This window comes from Pleurodeles waltl, chromosome 5 (genome assembly GCF_031143425.1).
Source record: "Pleurodeles waltl isolate 20211129_DDA chromosome 5, aPleWal1.hap1.20221129, whole genome shotgun sequence".
Lineage (NCBI taxonomy): Eukaryota > Metazoa > Chordata > Amphibia > Caudata > Salamandridae > Pleurodeles > Pleurodeles waltl.
The window spans coordinates 1,564,248,545-1,564,272,004 of NC_090444.1; positions in this window are offsets into that span (position 1 = coordinate 1,564,248,545).

A 23,460-nucleotide genomic window follows, 5' to 3' on the forward strand; every position below is an offset into this window, starting at 1 on the left:
CACTCCAAGGGTGACTCCAAATGTCCCAAGAGGGCACAGCCCCCCACCAGTGGGGAAACACCTGGGCTAGCGAGTGTAGCACTTGAGGAGGAGGTTGTGCCAGTTAGCTTGAGGGGACAGATAGAGGTAACCTTCGTTTCCTCAGGGAATAAAGAAATGGTGCCAAAAGCCCACATGCCTGCAAACACTTAAAAGTATAGACAGTAGATCACCATTATTGGGCATCGGGTGGAGCCTGTGTGAGACACAGGAGCCAGTAAGACAACTGTTAAGTGTCAGCTGGGGTCTTAAGAGCAGGTCCTACTGAACGCATTTCACCAAGTTGTAGTCACTGACAATCGAGAGAACCATTTAGTTTTGGCTCAAGTTCCCTTTGAGTATGGGGTGGTCTCGGGTTCTTTGAACTATGCTGTAAGCACTGCCATGACTGTAAATTGTTTGTTAGGCAATAGCCTGGAGCAAGTTGCCTGGAAGGAGGTAGAGCTCAGGTCTCACTTGGAGATGAAGGGATTGCCTGAGTGGGTCTGTATGAACACATGGGGGGTCATTCCAACCTCGGCGGTAAAAGGCGCTTACCGCCGTTCAGAAGACCGCCATAACACCGCTGTGGCCGCGGTAAACCGCCACGGTCATTCTGACCCACAACAGTCAAACCGCCAAAATACAGACATCCACAAAAGTCCGCCACACCAAAGGGCAGCGAGAAACTGGCGATGACCAAACCTCCACTGTTACGCCAACAGAAATACGCCCACACTATCACGACACACAAATCCACGCGGCGGTCTTTCAACCGTGGTATTCCATTGGCGGTACACACCGCTGCGCTCAAAATACACACACACTTACAAAATACAACCACATTGGACAATTCAAAATACACACACCTGATACACATACACACACCACTCCCACACACCCATTACAATATAAAATACACACCCACATCACCCACAAACCTCCACTCCTAGAGATTCGTGAACACGCACCGAGAAAAGACATCCGAGCACCCAGACGCCCAATTCACTGTCACCCAGCAATATTTGCACGCACTTAACACAACACAACAATACACATCACCACACTTAGCACCACACAATCCACCCTACACATCACCCACACCACCCCATGGCACCGCAAAGACACCTCAGGTTCTCTGATGATGAACTCAGGGTCATGGTGGAGGAAATTGTACGAGTAGAGCCACAGCTGTTCGGGGCACAGGTGCAGCACACCACGATTGCCAGGAAGATGGAGCTATGGAGCAGAATAGTGGACAGGGTCAACGCTGTGGGACAGCACCCAAGAAATCGGGACGACATCAGGAAGAGGTGGAACGACCTACGGGGGAAGGTGTGTTCCATGGTATTCAGGCACAACATCGCGGTGCAGCGGACTGGCGGCGGACCCCCACCTCCTCCCCCAGAATTTACAACATGGGAGGAGCAGGTCTTGAACATCCTGCATCCTGAGGGCCTCGCTGGAGTAGCTGGAGGTATGGACTCTGGTAAGTCTCATCTTCACTACTTCTTCCCCCCACCCCACCTGCATGCCAACTCATACCCCCACCCTCACCCTCACCCCCATCACATCCTACTCCTTGCAAATGTCTCACCATCACAACCCACCCATCCCAACACCTAGCCCTGCATGCATCCACAAAGCATGGACACCCATCACCTAAGCATGCCCGCTGCACATACACATACAACCCCCCCCCAACCACCGTCACAACAGCCCCCACAAAGGAATGCCAGCACTGGGGTACACGGGCACCCACCCATTGCACGCTATGGCACACACAGAAGCAATAACCATACTTTTATACCCCTGCAGGACCTGAACGCCAGGTTACAGCGCAGGAGGGTCCACAAATGTCCACTCCACCCCCAGAAGAGGCCCACAGTGAGGACAGCAGCTCTGTCTCCCTGGATCTAGATGACCAGCCCGGTCCATCGGGGACCTCGGAACAGTCGGTTCCCCTCACACAGCCACAGGCCACAGCAGACCTTCCCCCCTCTGGAAACACCAGCACAGCACCCACCCAGCGGGCCCATACCTCTGTCCCCAGGACACGTCAATCAGCGGTGTGTCCACCACTACAGGGAACCCAGGCTAACCCGACACCCCAACAACAACAGGGACCTGGGGGCAGTGGTAGTGGGCACACGGTCCAGGGGACAGAGGCCCATGGAAACAGGGGAACTGGGAGGGCTGCTGTGCGACAGGGGGGGGACAGGCCCAGGGAACCCACTCTCCACGAGGCCCTCTCCTCCATCATGGGAGCATACCACCACTCCCAGGAGACGATGGCGATGGTCCTGGCCAGGTTTCAGGAGATCCAGCTTCTGCAGGAGCAACAGTATATGGGGTTCAGGGAGGAACCAAGAAACATAAGTTCCGCCATGGGTACCATCGTAGTGGCCCTGAATGAGGTAGTCACCACATTGCGGGACACTGTGGCACCTCAAAGGGCCCCTGACACTAGCATGCACCAAGAACTGCCTACCACCTCCGCCGGCGCTAGTGGACAGGAGGCCCCGACACAAGACCAACAGGCCACCAGAACCCCACCCCCTGCAGAAGGAGAACCACCCCGCAAGTGGGCCCTGAGATCCAGGAAGAAGACAGAGTAAGATGTCAAGACCCCCGCCAGCAAAGGATACCGCCCTGATTGTCATCCCACTGTCCCACATTGTCACCCTGTCCAACCTTAAACTGCCCCTGCTCCACTTCCCACAGGCATTTGGACAATGCACCTGTGATACTGATAGTCTGGACTCTGCCATGGACAATCCTCCACCATCACCCCTCACCGATTTGCAACCACCCATCCAATTTAGAGCACTTGAATAAAAACACTTATTGCACAAAACAATCTGGAATCTGGCTGCGATTTAGAACAAATGTATTAGACATGACCGTGCCAAAATGTTTATTCACATTGTGATGCCAACAAACCGCTGTCACGCAGCTGTAGTCCATGGGGAAACAAAGCAGATGTCACGCAGTGGGGCCCACATCTCTGAAAACAGAAGGGAAAGTCACAACACAGTTACCATACACTGGGGGAAAAAGTCAGACAGTAGAGAGGTAGGAGTCTTTAATTAAATGTAATATGCCGGTGTGTACTCTTACCTGTGTGTCATTGAAAATACTGCTGTATTACTGTGTTCCTGTTCTCTATGTCGTCCTCTTCGGCTTCCTCCTCTTCACTCTCCACAGGCTCCACAGCTGCTACAACACCACCATCTGGACCATCCTCCTGCAGAAAAGGCACCTGGCGGCGCAAAGCCAGGTTGTGAAGCATACAGCAGGCCACAATGATCTGGCACACCTTCTTTGGTGAGTACATTAGGGATCCACCTGTCATATGGAGGCACCTGAACCTGGCCTTTAGGAGGCCAAAGGTTCACTCGATCACCCTCCTAGTCCGCCCATGGACCTCATTGTACCGTTCCTCTGCCCTTGTCCTGGGATTCCTCACTGGGGTCAGTAGCCATGACAGGTTGGGGTAACCAGAGTCTCCTAATAGCCACACCCAGTGCCTCTGGAGTTGCCCCATCACATACAGGATGCTGCTATTCCGCAGGATGTACGCGTCATGCACTGAGCCAGGGAACTTGGCATTAACATGGGAGATGTACTGGTCAGCCAAACACACCATCTGTACATTCATGGAATGATAACTCTTCCGGTTCCTGTACACCTGTTCACTCCTGCTGGGGGGGACCAAAGCAACATGTGTCCCATCAATGGCACCAATGATGTTAGGAATATGTCCAAGGGCATAGAAGTCTCCTTTCACTGTAACCAAATCCCCCACCTCAGGGAAAATGATGTAGCTCCGCATGTGTTTGAGCAGGGCAGACAACACTCTGGACAACACCTTGGAAAACATGGGCTGGGACATCCCTGATGATATGGCCACTGTTGTTTGAAATGACCCACTTGCTAAGAAATGGAGTACTGACAGCACCTGCACTAGAGGGAGGATCCCTGTGGGTTGGCGGATGGGTGACATCAGGTCTGGCTCCAGCTGGGCACACAGTTCCTGTATAGTGGCTCGGTCAAGCCTGTATGTCAGTATGACATGTTGTTCCTCCATTGTCGACAGGTCCACCAGCGGTCTGTACACGGGAAGATTCCTCCATCTCCTCGCATGTCCCAGCGGACGGTGCCTATGAAGGACAACAGCGAGCACAGAATCAATCAACCCACAGGCACGTAACCACAGCTTGCACATAACACGATTCCCAATGCATTGAAAGATTTGTATGAGTGTTGGTGCAAGGCCTAGGTATGTGTGACGCAGTAGAAATTAAGCCATGTGGGCCCTTGAAATGGCGGCTGCCTGACCTGTGAAGTGCGACAGTGGGATGTGAGGTCAATGCGCTGGCGTGGCACACCGCGGCGGTAAGCGGTCGAAGACCGCGGCGCAAAGCCGCATTGGTTAACATTGAATCCTATGGGTTTCAGGAGCCAATGACGATGTGCGCCGGCAGTCGCGGTACGCACCGCCGCGGTACGCACCACCGTGGGCGTGACCGCCATTTTCTATCTGCTTAATCACTCGATACCTGATCTTCCACAGGAGAGGACCTACACTGCAAGTGCTGCTGTGACCTCGGTCTGGAAGAGACAATGGCTCATGCGACTGGGGAAAGGGCCCCTGCCTTCACTGCGGAGGAGTTGGAGAAACTTGTGGATGGGGTCCTCCCCCAGTATGCGCTACTCTACAGTCCTCCAGACCAACAGGTAAGTACACAGGGACCATGCTTAGTGGGCAATGCCTGGGTTGAGTGGGGTGGATGAAAGATGGTGGGGAGGGGAGCGATTGAGGCATGCATCAAACGACAGATGAGAGCATGTGCCACATGGCAAGGGTGGGGATGGGGGGCCACTCACATCGAGCATGCAGAAGGTGATGACAATTATTCTCTCCCTGTACATGTCACATAGGTCAGCGCCCACCAGAAAGTCGCGATTTGGCATGCCATTGCCAAGGACGTCCGGACCCTGGGGGTCCACAACAGACAGGGCACCCACTGCCGGAAGAGGTGGGAGGACATCCGACGCTGGAGCAGGAAGACGGCGGAGGCTCAGCTGGGGATGGCCTCCCAACGTAGGAGGGGTGCCAGTCGTCATTTGACCCCCCTGATGTCCCGGATCCTGGCGGTGGCCTACCCCGATTTGGATGGGCGCGTGAGGACATCACAGAAGACACAAGGGGGTGAGTACAAATACATTCTGCTGACATTGCGCGCAGTGGAGGTGTCTGGGTGGGGGAGGAGGGCTGTGGGTATCCCTAGGTCAGGGCGATTTCTGTAGGCTAGGCCCCTCCGTAAGGCATGGCCCTGTGCCCCCACCCCCCACCTCTGTAGGGTGCCAAGTACAGGTATCCATGGCCCTGTGTCATCTATGTGTGCAGTTGTCGTCCATAGGCTTGTAGGCCATGTCCCACGGATTGCGTAGTGGACCCCAAGTGCGCGGCGTAGTGCAGGGGGCTTCTGTGTCTGTCCTCTCCGCCAACGGTGTCGCCAATGCATGCACTCAACATGTCTTTATTTCTCCCCCCCTCTTTTTTGTGGTCTTCCTGTTCATGTGTGCATTAGCATCACCAGGCGGAGGAGAAATGGCATCGGAGCACGAGGGAGCTGCATCCCACATGGCCCTGGAGGGCCATGCAACAGAGTCCGAATACACCAGTGGGACGGAGGGCGAGGGGAGCTCCACAGCGGCCCCCCGCAACAACAGGTACAGCCGCCACCTAGCGCACCAGCACCGCCCTCCCAGCAGCCCCTCAGCGTTTGCCCCATGCCCTCTCACCCAGGAAGGTGGGCATCTCCTTCGTCCCAGGCACCTCAGGCCCTGCCCCTGTTGCCCCTGCTGCCCTCAGTGAGGAGGTCATTGACCTCCTGAGGACCATCATTGTTGGGCGGTCTACCCTTTTGAATGCCATCCAGGGTGTAGAAAGGGAGGTGCACCAGAGTAATGCATACCTGCAGGGCATTCATTCAGGTCAGGCTGCCCATCAGCGATCGTTCAACGCTCTGGCCTCAGCACTGACGGCAGCAATTGTCCCTGTCTCTAGCCTTCCCCCTCCAACTTCCTCCACCCAGACCCAATCCCCTGTACCTCTGCCTATCCCAGACACACCATCAGACCAGCCTGCACACACCTCAACACCCAAGGGAAGCTCATCCAGACATAAGCACCACACATCACACAAGCATTCACACAAGCAAAATCCACATGCAGACATACCAACAGCCACTGCCTCCACTGTGTCCCCCTCCTCCTCGTCTCCCTCCTCCCTCCCTGTGACGTCTCTACTCACACTTGCATGCACAACATCTTCAGCCACTACGTCCATCACCAGCACACCCACCAGAACACTCCGCACACGTGCAGTCACCACCCCCACTCCCATTTACACGTCCCCTGTGTCCTCTCCAAATGTGTCTGTCACCCCCTCTTCCAAACTACACAAACGCAGGCAGCCACCCACCCAACAGCCATCCACCTCACGACAGCCTCCAGCCCAAGCACCTGCACCCAAAGACACCAGACTTCACACTCCTACAACCACATCCTCTTCCTCCACTCCCATACCCACTACACCTACCCGTCCCTCTCTTTCCAAATTGCTTTTCTTTTCCAAACTTGACCTCTTTCCAACAACTCCCCCACCCCGTCCATCTCATAAGACTCCAATCAGCACCTCAGCCAACACAAAACCGGGACCTGTAAAGACTGTTTGCCATGGACTGTGGAGTCCCCCACCCTCAAGGGCATCCAGTTCAGCTAGGAGCCAAGGCACGGCCAGCCCACCCCCGGAAAAGCATCCGAAGATTGCCAGTGCCCGGCGCGAGAGACCAAAGACACCAGGGAACAAAATCCCTACATTGGCTCCGGCAGGAAGTCGGGTGCAGCCTGGCACACCGCCAAAGGTGGGAAAGGGCCACAGGCGTACAGGGAAGGATGGGAAGGGCAGCACGCCCGACAAGTCCGGCAGCAGGCCAGCTGGCCAGGAGGGCCCCACCAGAACATCCCAGGTGTGCAGGAGGACACCCACAGGCCCGGTACTGCAGCCCAGGAGGGGCCCGCAAACCACGTCCCAGGTGGGCAGGAGGACACCCACAGGCCGGGTACTGCAGCCCAGGAGGGCCCCGCAAGCCACCAGATAGATGGGCAGGAAGGCCCCGGCAGCCACATGTCAGGTGGCGAGTGACATCCATGCCTGGGCCGGATCCGCTGACCAGGACACTCATCTCAAACACCGCTCCGCTGGGCACCGCCGTCTCAAGAACCGCTGAACAGGGCCCTTCATCTCAAGCACCGCTGAACAGGGCCCTTCATCTCAAGCACCGCTGAACTGGGCCCTTCATCTCAAGCACTGCTCCACTGGGCCCTTCATCTCAAGCACCGCTCCGCTGGGCACCGCCGTCTCAAGAACCGCTGAACAGGGCACCGCCGTCTCAAGAACCGCTGAACTGGGCCCTTCATCTCAAGCACTGCTGAACAGGGCCCTTCATCTCAAGCACCGCTGAACAGGGCCCTTCATCTCAAGCACCGCTGAACAGGGCACCGCCGTCTCAAGAACCGCTGAACAGGGCACCGCCGTCTCAAGCACCGCTGAACAGGGCACCGCCGTCTCAAGAACCGCTGAACTGGGCCCTTCATCTCAAGCACTGCTCTGCTGGGCCCTTCCTCTCAAGCACCGCTCCGCTGGGCACCGCCATCTCAAGCACCGCTGAACTGGGCCCTTCATCTCAAGAACCGCTGGCCCATTGGCGGAAGGGGCAGGCCCGCATCTGTGTCGGGCAGGGCTGCACGAAGCACTCTGGGCACTAGTCCCCCTCCAGTACCAGTAGAGACTGTTATCCACTTGAGAGACTGTGGCTTTGCACTCCCCAGGATGGCACAGTGGGCAACCCACCCACTGTAGAGACTTGTGAGACTGTGGCTTTGCACTCCCCAGGATGGCACAGTGGGCAACCCACCCACTGTAGAGACTTGAGAGACTGTGGCTTTGCACTCCCCAGGATGGCACAGTGGGTAAGCCACCCACTGTAGAGACTTTAGAGACTGTGGCTTTGCACTCCCCAGGATGGCACAGTGGGCAACCCACCCACTGTAGAGACTTGTGAGACTGTGGCTTTGCACTCCCCAGGATGGCACAGTGGGCAACCCACCCACTGTAGAGACTTGTGAGACTGTGGCTTTGCACTCCCCAGGATGGCACAGTGGCCATTGAGGCCCCTCGTGGATCTAGCGTCGTGGACTCATCTGGCTGAGGTGCCCCCCCTTCCCTTCCCCCTGAGGTGCCTGTAGTGTTCCTATCTGATGCCCCTGCAGTGTTCTCTCCGTTGGAGGCAGGTATCCTGTGTGGGCTTTGCCCATGTGTTTTGGCCCAGTGGCCCACGAACAATGGCTGATAGACATATCGGACTGGACAATTTATGTATATAAAGTTATTGATGTGTGATATATTTTATACTCAGTCTTACAATATAATTCTAAATTTCTAATCATTTCCTTTTGCCTTTGCATTCTTCCGGGGGGATTGGGGGGGTAACTGTGATGTGTTGCTATGCATTGATGTGTGTGTTGTAGTGGGTGAGGGTGTGGGTGGGTGTGTCGCATATGTGTGTCCCCGTAATATTTTCTCCTCCCCCCTCCCCTGTGTCGTAGGTGCAGTACTCACCGTTGTCTTCTGCGCCGGCGTTCGTGCTCCTGGTAGAGGAGCAGGAAGACAATGGCTGGTAGGATTTGGAGTTCGGGTTCCATGCTGTCCAGATTCCTCGTGGGGTGTATGGAGGTGAGCGTTTTCCGTTTGAAATGTCTGTTTCCGCTGTGTTTTTATCGGCGGGGCTACCGCCCCGGAAAAGGTGGCGGATTGGTGGGTTGTGATAGGGTGTGCGGTACATTGTCTCCCGCCTGTCTGTTGGCGGTGACCGCCGCACTGTTTGTTTGTCCCGCCGTGGCGGACGGTGTGTTAAAGTGGCAGTCTCTGTTGGCGGTTTCCGCCAGGGTCGGAATTGCATTTTTTTTACCGCCAGCCTGTTGGCGGTTTTGCCGCCGCTTTAACACCGACCACCAGGGTTGGAATGACCTCCATGGTCTATGGCTGCCTGGGAAGAGAGTTAAGGGTGTCTGGAGGCTGGAACAATGGCCCAGACATCTGCCAAGAAGAGGGGCAGAGTCATGGGAAACCAGCCCTTGAAGTTCCTGCAGTGTTAGTTGATAGGGTCCCCGAGGAGGAGGCCCACAAGCCAAATGGTAAGACATTGCCGTCCTAAGTCACATACCTTAGCTTGCCAGCTGGCAGGTTAAGGGTGGACCCATCATGGAGGAATTCTGCAAAGCAAAGGAGTGACCCACTCTTGAGAGCTTAAGGCAGTAGGCTTCAGCCAGTGAAGCAGGTGAAGCCTCTGGGGATCACCTAATCTACTGGATGAATGATCTCCTCTTTTGCAAGCCTAAGGCTCCTGGTACTGGTGCAGTCCATGTGATGGTGACCTCCCAGTATTACAGGGCCTTCCTACTGGGTTTGGCTCACAACACACCCCTTGCCGGACATTTGGGGCAAGACAAGATCTTCACCAGGCTTGTCTCCCACTTGAAGTGGCTCAGCATGAAAGCAGCTTCATGTGCATTCTGTAGGTCCTGTCCTACATGCAAGGCCAGTGGGAAGTCAGTAAAAAACCTGAAAGCTCCCCTAACACCACTGCCAGTTGCTGGCATCCCCTTTGAAAAGGTGAGCATCAATATAAAGAGTAATTTGACCCTTGGACCCGAAGACAGCCTTAGACAATAGGTTTGTTCTGGTCTTAGTGGACCATGCCACCTGCTACCCAGAGGCCATCATTCTGAGGTCAGTGACTGCACCTGTGGTGGCTAGAGCTCTGATTTGAATCTTTACCTGTTTTGGGTTTCCGAAGGAGGTCGTGTCTGGCAGAGGCACTAACTTCATGTTGGTATACATGAAGTCCATGTTGGTGTACATGAAGTCCATGTGGGATGAGTGTGGTGTGACTTACAAGTCCCGAAACCATTCAACAAGACCTTGAAGGGCATGATTATGGGCCTGCATGAGCCCATGAGGTGTAAGTGTGATGTTCTCCTGCCATCTTCTGTTTGCCTACAGGGAGGTTCCACAGAAAGGAGTAGGATTCAGACCCTTTGAGCTCTTCTATTTACAACGCTTATCCTTGTCAATAAGGGGTGAGAGAAAGCTCCCAAGAAATCCCCCATGAGGTTATCAGATACATGCTGGCTTCCACAACCATATGGACCTCTCATGGAAAAAGGCAAGAAGCAACCCAGAGGCCAGCCAAGAGGTGATGAAATTCTGGTACAACCAGAAGGCCACTCAGGTGGAGTTTCATCCTGGCCAAAAGGTGTGAGTCATGTAATCAGTAGACCCTGAGCTCTCCAGGACTGCTGGTCTGGCCCACATGAGATTTAGGAGCAGAAGGGGATGCCACTTACCTGGTGGACCACCAGAACCCTCAGAACCCCCTAAGGGTGCGCATGTGAACCAAGTGAAGCCTCACTTGGAGAGGTCCGAAGTGAGCATGTTCCTAGTGACAGATCAGGGAGTGAACAGGAGCATTATGGGTCAGCGGAGGACGCAAACCTTTCTACCACCTGACCCTCGAACAGCAGTATGACTGTTAGCAGTTGCTGGGACAGTTTGACTCCCTGTTCTCACTCACCCGTGGACTCATGCATCTATGTGTCCATGATATTGTCACAGGAGACAGTCTCTGGTAATGAACAACATTTATGTGGTGTGGGTGTTGATTCATGGGAAGAACAGCTCTGGTCTACAGAGCCTAGGCTATAGGTTTGCTTGTGCCCGTTCTCATTTTCTTGGGTCATCAGAAACCACGTAAAAAACTCAGCAGCTCCTGCTTTAAAATAGCCACCCACTACACAACTTCCGTATTAGGTTAGCTCATGAAGGATGATGAAACCATACATCAAATTTAACCAATGCCTAAAAGTCAAAATGACATTAATTTAAATAAACCATACTTTATTAAGGCATATAGGGTCAGATTTACAAGGCCTTTGCAACCCTTAGCTCCACATTTGTGGCACATTTTAGGCTGCAATGTGACTCTAACGGGCCACTACCATAGTGCCATATTTACTTAGTGGCGCAAACCTATTTACGCCACCTTGTAAACCCTTTGCTCCACATCATGCATAATACATGTATGCTGTATGCAAAGGGGGCGTTCCCTCATTAGATGGTCAGTAAAAATTGCGCAATGGAATCTACAAGATTCCACTGTGCCAATTTTAATGGTATTTTTAATGCCTGCTTAAAGCAGGCATTAAAATGAGGTTTCCATTGATTTCAATGGGCCTTTTAACACTATGCTGGAGTGGAGAACTATGCTTGATGATTGAGCGCAGGTATATTGAAGACTCAATCTATATAGTTTTCGAATCTGGGATTCATACTGTACATACAGGCACCCATATATAAACATGGCTATCACAGCAAACGTGCAGCTAGACAGATATGTGTTAATTATAAAATATTTCTACGACAATACATTGTTGAGACAATCATGCAATAGGTCTGAAGGTATTAGAGTGCCTGATTTTAGGTCATCAATGTGAAGATTAATGTTCACATGATGGCGCTAATAATGGAAGAATGTGAAGCTGCTGTTATCATATGACTGTAAATCTGAACTATTCACTACTTTTCATGCTATTGTTTTACTCATGTTTGTGAACAAGTTGCCTTCGAGAAGCGTACGGTTTGGAGCAGGAGTATGGCTAAAAACTATTTTTATGGTATTGAAATAGCTTAATTGCTAAGCCAATTCTAACTGCTGCTGTGATTTATGTTAGTATGTTTAAATTCTTGGGTGTATCTCCAAGTAGAAAGATGTATTGCAGAATTGTGTAATTGCTTGTTTCGAGAGCATTTCCAACGGTGGGTCGAGCTATATAGAATTGTCATCTTCCTATCAGTTCTCATTTTGAGTAATGGGCTTCTACTTTGTATAGAGCAATCGACCTCATATTGCAGACTGAAATCGGTGAGTCTTTATTGTTGAGTCAGTTATAGTGGAAAGGGGATCAGGCATTTATACCCATTACATCAGCTGTCACTGTTGCTTCCTTAATCATATTCGTAAGGATCAGAGCTATAGGATTAAAGAATGTCTCCCTGTGGCATGAGTGTGGAAGACACCTTCAAAGCTGCCCAATATACGCACTAGCAGTGGCCATCAGAGCATAACAAAGGACCATGTAGTTCATGAGGAGTGGGGAGGGGGAACCCTTTAGGGGCCCCAACTTCTCAAGAGGCCCAAAATTGAGCCAAGACCAATGACTAGCTGTGAAATACTGGAAGACTCAGGGGCCCTTCATCATATTTTGCATTGGGCCCCATCATTTTGTGTAACGTTCCTGGTGCTCATGTGTGAAACTGAGCAGATGAGCTCTGGCGCAGATCAGCTCCGGCGTCATTTAAAAAATAATCTCTCATGGAACAACTTTGCAAATCACAAAAACATCATAAATAACACAAAAAGATAAAGCTGGAGACAGACACAACATCTCAAAGAAAACACTTTGGGGCAGATTTAAGAAGGCCTGGCACCTCCTGGCACCACACTAGTGCCATTTTTGTTATGCTAATGTAGCTCAAGGAGCCAAGTTTTGCTGCGCCATATTTACAAAGTGGATGTATTGCACCACTTTGTGACCCCTTGTGCCACATTATGCCCGAGTCAGTCATAATGTATGCAAGAGGGCAGTTCCAGCATTAGGAGTCCCACAAAAATGCTCCATTTTTGGTGTAATTTTTAACACCAGCTGAAGGCCAGGTTTAACATGACGCACCCACTATAATCAATGGGCCTCCTTGCACTTTGCACATTTTGACGCTAGTGTAGCAAAGCGCCACAATAGCGTCAAAACATTTGACGCTGTTGCCCAAACTACCACCATAGTGCGCCGTATGTTAAATATGGTGCAACCATGGTGGTGTTAGGCGCCGGTAGGGGGGATGCTGAAAAAGTGGCTCATCAGAGCTGATGCACCACTTTTTCATAAATCTGGCTCTATGTGACTCAGGCCTGGATTTGCAGTGGTATTTCATATCTACATCAAAATTGAGTCACAAGTACTCATAGAAAAAAAATTGTGAGTTGGGCCCCTTCTGTTTTGAAATAAATAGTACATGGATATGTCAGGTTGTGCATTGACATGCAAAGCTGAACCCAAGTTAAGAGAGCTGTACCTAGCATGTGCAGCTGGTACAAGTACATTTAAGACTGTATGTAGGCATGGGAGGCTGAACCTGGATACCTGGACTTCCAGTGTGCGTAGCGTATGATTGTGATAAATTGAGTAATCAGGCTGTCAATGGGTCTTAAAGTTAGTTGAACCGGTTTTGTATGACATAGTAAAATTAGTTTAGTACTTCAAACTCTTGATGAGGTCTCTAAGCCTCAACTGTATTGCTGTATCATAGCAACGTGTTTGGTTCTACATTTATTTCTTAGTTTGTGCAGTAAAACTGGGGAGCTGATTCTGTGCTTTCAGAAAAATATACGCACAGCTGAAAAGTAAAATAAAAATATTTTGCTATGATGCAACATATGTTTTCAAGTTGGAATGCCTGTGTGAAAGCAATAAACTGGATACTGCTATTGTGGGGCTCAAGTAACAAGGTATTCTCCCGTTTAAAGTGTCTGCTTTTTTCCCAAGGAAGCAAGGCTACAATATATTGTTCATAGGCTTATGATAAATCTTTCTCAAAGCAAATCAAATCAGGGTTTATTAAGCACAACTACTCACCTGCAAGGGTCTCAAGGCACTAAGGGAGTTTGTCCTCTGAGCTTTAGATGAAGAGCCAGGTTTTAAGGTCCTTCCTGAATTGAGGTAGCAATGGTGGCTGACTGAGGTAAAGGGGCAGGGGTTCCAGCTCTTTGCCACAAGGTAGGCTAAGGATCTCCCACCAGCTGAAGTCTTCCGTATGCAGGGTACGGTGGCTAGTGCTTGTTGAGCGGAGAGGTCTGGTGGGGGAGTAGAAGGTCATGCAGTGTTTGAGGCGGGCAGGTCCTAGGTCATGGAGGACTTTGTAGACGTGAATGAGGAGATCAAAAGTTAATTCTCTTCTCGATAGGTAGCCAGTGGAGGCCTCTTATGTGATTGAAGATATGTTTGTGGTGGGGAATGTACAGGATGAGTCTGGCTGAGGCATTTTGGATGTGCGGTAACTTCTTGAGGTTCTTCCGGGTGGTACTGGTGTAAAGGGCGTTGCCATAGTCGAGCCTGCTGGTAACCAGGGCATGGGTTACGGTTTTGTGGCAGTCATTTGGGATCCATTTGTAGATCTTCCAGAGAAGTCAGAGTGTGTGAAAGCAGGAGGATGGGACTGAGTTGACTTGGCGGGTCATGGTACGCAATGAGTCCATTATGATGCCAAGGTTTTTTGTGTGTTTTGTTAGGGGGGTGCCAGGGGTATATGGCCACCAGGAGTCATCCCAGGGTGATGTGGATGGTCCGAGGATGAGGGTCTTGGTCTTGTCAGAGTTGAGCTTGAAGCAGCTGTCCTTTATCCAAGTGGCGATGGCTTCCATCCCGTTGTGGAAATTCTTCTTGGCAGTAGTGGGGTTTTCGGTCAGTGAGATGATCAGCTGGGTATCCTCGGCGTAGGAAACGATGTTCAGTCCGTATTCCCTGACAATGGATGCAAGAGGGGCCATGTAGATGCTGAAGATTGTGGGACTCAGGTAGGAGCTCTGTGGAACTCCCTAGCTGATGTCGATAGGTTCTGACAGTTAAGGCGGGTGTCTGACTCTCTGTGTTCGGCTAGACAGGAGGAAGCGTATCCATTGTAGGGCCTTTCGGCGGATGCTGGCTGCGTGGAGCCTGGAGCAGTGGGTGAGGTGTGAGACTGTGTCGAAGGCAGCCGAAAGGACAAGTAGGATGAAGTCAGCTGGATGGCAGCATTCGAGGAGCGAGAAGAGGTCATGTGTGGCAGCGAGGAGGGCAGTCTACATACTGTGATTGCTCCTGAAGTCTGATTGAGAGGTGTCCAGTATGTTGTTGTCCTCAAAGTGCTTATGGAGGTGAGCGTTGATGGCCATTTTGATGACCTTGGCTGGGAAAGGCAGCAGATGATCGGGCGGTAATTCCTGAGGTCCAGGTGGTCAGCCGTGGGTTTCTTCAAGAGCGAGTGGATCTCAGAATGCTTCCAGTCCTCTGAGAAGGTGGCTGTCTCAATGGAACAGTTGAGGGTGTGTCTCAACTTGAGTGCAATGGATATGTTGGCCTTGTTGAAAATGTGTTGAGGACAGTGGTCCATAGGGGCCCTGGAGTGAATGCTACTCATGATGGTGCAGGACTCGTCTGTGGTGAGGGTGGTCCAGCAGTGCAGGGTCTGTGGTGGTTCGATGGGATGGATCTGGGAGAGTTGTTGGAGGGCTCAGATGGTCTTGGAATCCAAAGCTGGTGTATATGTTTTTTCTGGTGGAAGACGTTGGCTAGCCTGTCACAGAGGTCTTGTGGTGAAGGGATGCTTGCTATTTTTGACTGGGGGTTGGCTCTTTGGTGTTGTAAGTGGTGGTGCTGATGTGGTCCTGCAAGGCGGCTTTCCTGGTGACTCTGATGAGGTGGTGGTGGGATTTGGTGGCCACTTTGAAATCCTCAATGTTTTCCGGGGACTTGCAGTTCCTCCATCTTTTCTCTAGCCGTCTGCAGATATGCCTGGAGACCTGGAGTGCAGGGGAGAACCAGCTGGCCTTCTTTAGGTGGTGTTTAGCTGAGGTCTCACGGAGCGGTGCTAGGGTGTTGGTGCATTTGGAGATCCATTGGTGGAAGTTCAGTGCTGAGATGTTGGCGTCTGAGATGGTGGACAGAGGAGACTTGCTGAGGGTGTTTGAAAGCTGTTCCTTGGTGATCCGGTTCCACCTTCTTCATGGGGCTTGGAGTGTGCGGAGGTGGATGGTCAGTGAGGTGATAGTGGAATGTGGTCAGTTCAATGAAGTGTGGCAGTGTTGACTGTGATGATGATGCTGGGGGGAAAAATGGTATTGAGATGTTTTTTGAAGAATCATGGACCCTTATGGAAAGCAAATATGTATTATTGATCGCATTTGAGAAACCAACCATGCTAAATTATATAAATTATATTTTCCTGAACATAAGTCTAAGAAAAATGGTGTGTGAGTGTGTGTGGGGAGGGGAAAGGGGAGTGCTAATTAGCATATGGAAATCACAGTGAGGGCACAGGAAGTGACATCAGAATAAGTAATGTTATACCCTCATAATATCACTCACTCATAATGTGAATCGGGTATATTTTATCAAAATAACTAGTTGATGGAATCATGCAAAAATTTGACATAATTATGTTTTGGTTTGGTTTCCTTTTTTATAAATATATAAAACTGTGAAGTGATAGAAGGAAACTGTGAACTAATGTCACTCCATATATTTGTTATTCAATGAACATTAGTTTTACATTAGAGTACACATGAAATTCGTATTGAAGAATAAATTACTGTTTGCATGAAAGCAATTGTTTCTCTTCATGAGATGTATGTTTTCTACATTTCATTGTGTAATTGAGCTCAGAAATGTCTGGAAGGGGTACTATTGATAAACATATGACCTCGGGATGATATTTTAAAGTGTATTTAGAGGGTGGTTTGTGTATTTTTGATACAGTCAAACTTGCTGTCTTCGTGCCTATTAGTTTTCTGCTAGTTTTATTTGCCCAGCGCTTCGAAGCACAAGACGACATCTCAGGTAAAGGTGGCAATTAAAAAAATATTCAAAAACGAAAGAGCATACTGCTAGTAAAAATTCATAGAAAACAAAGATGTGACTTCTAATATTATAAAAATGAAAGCGGAAATCTCTTTTACAGGTTCCCCAGTGGAGGTTATGCTGCATTAAACATGCATTGGGTGAAAAAACTACCACTATGGTTCCAGGTAACTCCTGTTAATGTGCATACATAACAGAATTCCCAGTATTAAAGCAAACGCCCTCCCCACAATGTCTCTTAGGTAAATACCAACAGTCAAACCTACCAAAATTGCCTGAGAGAAAATTGTCAGGATAACAGCAGGACTCACCAAAATCACAACGTTATCACTTTACAGAGTTAAACTTGTGATAGGCCATACTTATCACAGCTTTTAAATTCCAGTCACCAGAGAACCAGATTTTATCAGGTCGTTCATCCGGATAACACCTTCGATGGAAGAGCAACAACTGTCCTCTTTCTCCAGTTATTATTACGAACACCCAGTCGTTTTAGGTGTCTTAAGACAAGTTGCAGTCATCATCCGGTTTTTACAGTATTTATGTGCCTATTATCAGCGTCCAGCAATCGTACATTATAATTACCGAAAGCTGAATGTCTGGTAGTTATGGATGTACAAGTGCCTCTCTTTTCTGAATTTGGACGTCAAAATGAAGAAAATGCACCAATAGCACGCAGTTTCCCTGTGCGATCCTGAATTTTTACAGTTTGGCTCACTATTTGTGATAAATTTCACCTAAAAAAATCATGCAGTCAAGCACCGATGGGGATGTGCATTTACCCCTTTTACACTCTTGATTCGGATGCAAACTCCTGTTTCCTCCCGAATATGGATTTCTTACAGCTACTTAGCAGTCAAACAGATATCAATCTAAATAATAAACAATCATTTGAAGGGACAGAACTCTAATGCTTCAATAAACATTCAGACCATACACATTTGGGAGTCCTTTGAAGGCTAACTTACCTCTGTTCCATAATTGCTCAGAAGTATCTAGTAATCCAGGGACTCCCTTCTACTTGAAGCAAGTGCTCTGTGGAAAATTTGCTCTTAAATGCCACATAGATGAAGTTAGATGGCAGTTCTTCCTCAGTTAAAATCACTTAGGGCTTCATTTATTAGGAAATGGTGCAGCGCGGTGCCGTAAGCAATGTTGCTACCCGAGCTATGTAATTTCCAAAATGCAGAAATGTTCCCTATTTTCAAGAATACGGTGCATCCCTGTGTTTACCCCTGCTCCAGTGGTAAATCAGCTGTCTAGTGCCAATGCAGGCACCCTTGCGCCATGGTGCAAGGATGCCTTCGTTGTAGGGTGATTGTTTATGAGCAGGAAGGGCCACCTTCTTGCACATGAACAATTTTTAATAGCGATTTTCACACAGAGAAAGAGCAAAAACCAAGGAGAAATAAAAGTATTTCTCCTCGTTGCGCCAGTCTAACACCACCCCTGGGGAGGCGTTAGTTTTTGGCGCTGCCTCACGTTTACAATTTCTCGTAAATCTGGGGCAGCATCAAAAAGCAATTGGTGTTGTTTGGATACGCTGTGTGTGGTGGCCCAAATTTACAAGGTGGCATTAAGCCATGAAAAGTGGTTTACTGGAGCCTTGGAAATATGGAGCACGACACACAGCACCACCGGAGTGTCGGTAAAAGTGACGCTCCAGTGGCACAAGAGGCACTTGTTCTGAACTTCCAAACTGGTATTTCAATGCTGTGAATTTAATGAGATGTATACCATGAACAGCAATCACATTTGATTGAAGGGAGCAGTTTACCGTACGCACTTTGTTTTTTTGAGGTTTACATAAATTGTTCCTAGTATGATAGACAGAGGATTGCTGTTAAGGACCAACACATAAATGTCAAATACCACATTGCTTAATGGCTGTATAGGCGTTCCTCCTAAATAACTAAAAAAAATTGTGTTTTTAACTATTCTGTAAACAATATTGGGTTGATTGCGTGGGTATATTTTCAAATGCTGTATTAATATATGTTAGTTCTTTTTAATTAATAATTGTTCTTATTTTAATCTGTTTTTTCTTTGTTGGTGTATTTTAAATATTTCACGTTCGTTATTAAATTGCTTGGATAGTGTTTTTTTAACTAATATTTATAAATTGATGTTAAGTGCTTAAGGTCTTAATTTTGCACTGGTTAATTATTTGTTTAGATGTTTATTTTTTAAATTATTTAATAAATAATATTTTCAGGTTCTGTGGTTTAGTTTTCTCCAGGCAATTCATTTTAATTTCTAAACAATATTGTTTATATATTTCCAAGCAATTATTCTGTTTTTATGGATTTTGTAGTGTACTGGGGTTTGGCTGAATAATGCATGCCTGTATTGTTTATTGATTATTTATTTATGATTTTGGTTGTGGAGTATATAGGAGGAATGTGTCAGTAAAGTTTCTAGTTAGTTCAGTTATAATAAGATTAAAACATAATTTATTTGTATTATGACAGATTGTAAAACATTTTATTTATGTTTGTTTTGTTGGTGGTTGAGATATATTGTTTATATTAACTATGATTTATTCCGTGAATGGAATTGTATTTTGTGCTTTTTTGTTAACTGGGTTGATTTTTTAAGATAATGTTATTTCTTTTAATTGTTTCTATTATTACAACTTTTAACACTGTACTTACATTTTAAAGAAATAATTTAAAATATGTATTTATGTCATTTGAGTGTAGTGTATCTGAATTTTAAAAATGTATTTATTTTCCCCAAAGTTTGTCAAACTCGAGTTGCATAACAGTTAGATCTGGCATCCTTGGTGTGGTTCTTCACTAACCTTTTGCCTTCAAAGCTCCTGTTTTGCTGACTTCATTTTTGCTGGCTCCAAGACTCTGTGCACTTTACCACTACTAACCAGGGCTAAAGTGCTTGTGCTCTCTCCTTAAAACATGGTAAAATTGGCTTGCATCCTTTTGGCACATTTAATTCACTTGTAAGTCATTAGGAAAGTGGTACTGCCTTCCCCCCGGGCCTGCAATTTAAATGCAAATAATGGGCCTGCAGCACTGAATGTGCCACCCACTCAAGCAGCCCCTTAAACATGCCCCAAGCCTGACATTGAAGCCTGCGCGTGCAGTTCTAAAACTTCAATTCTGACCTGGCAAAATGAGCCTTTGCCAATGCTAAATATTCTTTTTTCATACATATAATTCACTCCTAAAGTACGCCTTGAACAGCCCAGAGGGCTGGATGTAGTGTTTTCAAAAAGTAAGAAATATACCTTTACGTTTTACATGTCCTTGTAGCGAAAGACTCCTGAAATCTTTTTTTCACTTTGCAATGGCTATCTCCCCCATAGGATAACAATGTTACCTTATTACATTTATTAAGCTGTAACTTCCAACTAAACAAGTCGAGTTTTGTGTTTAAAGAATTGTAAATATAAGCCCTCTTTAATGGTAAAGGCCATTTTTTTCCCGCAATTCTGAAAATGTAACTTTTAGAAAGTTGGTATTTTCTTATTCAAACCATTTGGTGCTTGTAACCTGATCCTGGGTCACATGACTAGGGTCCTAATTATGAGTACATTGGTCCATTGACCACGATACTAGCAGTTGTGGTTGGCCTGCCACAATCTTGGTGTTCTGACCACCACATTATGATGCTAGCAGTCACCACAGCACAGTGCCACCACCACCAGGATCAGAGATATAGACGGGTTAGTTGCAGTAAAAGTCTTGGGCAGCCATGGGATTGCAGAGATTGGCACCACTGTGCTGATCACGACTTTCCTTTCTGCCAGCCTTTTCATGGCGGTGTCATGGTCATGAAAAATCTGGCAGAAAGGCAGAGATGAGGCCACATGTGGGCCCCTGCACAGCCCATGCCTATGGCATGGGCTGTGCAGGGCCCCTCCACTCAGCACCCTTGGAATGTGCACTCTCTGCTATGTCAGACAGTGCTCATTTTGAGGGCGCTCAGAATGCCTGAGCATGCTCACAAAGGTTTGACAGTTGTATATTGTGACCTCAGACAAGCTGGGGACAGGACAAGGAGGAAGTGGATGCCTGACACCTCAGGGGGCGGAAACCTTTAGAAGCTTCCTCCACTTTAAGATGGGCACCAGGTTAAATGTTGGACTTCAAACCCAACATCTTCAGTTCACCTCTGGATTTGTATACTCTGCCAGGAAGAAGAAGTGATAAGCTGTGCTGCTGACAGGCCTGACACTCTACTGGCCCACTGAAGGACTGCTGTCCTACTGCCCTACTGTACTGACATGCTACCTGCTGTCCTCTGTGTTAGACTGAAGTTAGAACAATAAATCTGACCCTCTATGTGTGCACTTTCCCCAGTGATTGTTGGACTGGCGTTTAATGAGTAAATCCCACCTTCACAGTGTTTGCACTTTCTCAAATGTTTGTTAGACTGGTGTTAGTATAATAAGTCTGGCCCCAGCCCCCACGTATGCACTTTACTAAAAGTTTGTTAAATTGGAATTAGAATAGCTGGGCTAGTCCTACCCAATGAATGCACTTTCCCTAATCTTTGTTGGACTAGAGTTATAATAGCAAATATGTTCCCTAAATATGCATTTACACCAATATATTTTGGGCTAGAGTTGGAATAGTAAACCAGACACCCCTAATGTATGTATCCCTCCCTTTTTATTCAACGCAAGTTAGAATAATAAATCTGATCTCACTCAATGTATGCATTTTCCATAATGTTTATTAGACTGGACTTAAAATAGTAAATTTGAACCCCTTAATGTACGTACATTTCCCAGTGTGTGTTAGACTGGATTCATACTACTACATCTGACCCAACCCCACAATGTATGCACCGTACCTATTATTTGCTGGTTTGGAGTTAGAATAATAAATTTAGAATAGCAAATCTGACCCTGCCTTATGTCTGCATTTTCTCAAATGTTTGTTAGACAGAATTTAATAAAGTCAGTCTGAACTTCCTTTATATTTTCACTTTCCCCAATGTTTGTTTCACTGGAGTTAGAATAGGATGTCTGATCCCTCCACCTCCACGATTGTAGGCTTGTTACCAAAGTTAGTTTAGTAAATTGGACCTCAACAATATTGAAAATTCCCTCATGTTTCTCACACTGTAATTAGATTTTACCTATTGGTTTGATTTTTAGCATTTTAAAATATAATATTTTAGGACGTATCTTCATTTTTTTATTTAGATTGGATACCTTTAAAATAAGATTTTTATTTTTTCAAATTTTAAATGATTTACTTAAGAATTATTTTATTTCCATAAGAGATTTATTACACTTTATTCTATGAGGCCATATGTATTTTTAAACATATTTTGAACTTAATAAAATATTGTTCATATTTTATTAATTATGTTGTATATCTTTTAAACATATCAATTTGTAAAAATAAATCTAACTTTTATTTTGAACTATAATAATGTTAAGTATAATTAAATACATGTGCATGCAAGTTTATCATTTTAAAATGTCAATATTTTTGTTGCAAATGTTATTGTATTGTGCATAATATATAGGTAAAATTAATGTTTCTGTGGTTGTTGTTCTAAAAACAAAATGTTGTACCTCTATATTGGTCTATATTTTATTGTTAAACTGTCTGTAACAAAAAGATTTATTGAGTAATTGGCACTTTATTGAGACATTTGGGGGCTGATTCACAACCTGCACTTTGTAGTACATTTTGTAGTAATTACAAAGTACTACTAAATGCAGTTCTCAAACTATGTGTGGAGTTCCACTACACTGTATTCCCTGTACTAATGTGTGTAGAGTTCTCTGCCCCAAAGGTGGAGTCTCCAGGTTCAGAGAACTCCACTCATAAAAGTATAGAGAGTAAGTAGTTGTAAAACTCTGTTCACAGTTTGTGAGTTCTGAGAAATTAGTAAATATACTACCAAATGTAAGCATAACTTTGTGAATCAGGCCCACAGATTTTAACTATGTTAATCTGGTCACACCTCGACCGGGGCAAAGTCAAAGTTTAAGGCCGACCGCAATGGAGCCTGGCTCAGCTACAGGCCGCGGGAGGCCTCGGTCAAAAGTTTACCTTCGCACTTAGTCGTTTTTCTGAAGATTTTCTTCAGCCGGACAAGCCTGCCAGTCCAATCCGACCTCCTGGAACCCTTCTCCAGATACGCGTCGCGGGAATCCTCGGTCGAGATTTTTACCTTCGGACGTAGTCATTCTTTTTTTAGGTGAAAATCCTTCGACAGGGGTAAATCTGGATCTTGATCCGACGTCCTTGGAGCCCTCCTCGGATACGCTGACTGGGAGGTCCCGGTCAACTTTGTACGTTCAAACTTAGTCTCTTTTTTGGAGATTTTCTTCACCAGCATGAACCCTCAAATCAGGCCAGGTCACGGTTGAGGCAAGCCGGCTAGAGTTGCCGCAGCGGGTCGGTCCCTCCATGGAGCTTTTTTTCAAAACTTCTCCAAACTTCTGGGTCTTCTCCCAGATGTTCTTTTAAGATTTGTTTTGGGTCCACAGCTCACCCCAAGGGTCCAGAAGCTCTGAGATGATCCTTGGGGGTGTGGACTTCAACTCCCAGAATGCATCTGTCACAAACTCCTTTTTGGCCACTGGGCAGTGGTCAGCTGGTTGATTTCTTCAGGAGTTGGTGCAGGGGACAATGGTTAGCAATTTTTGCACCTGTA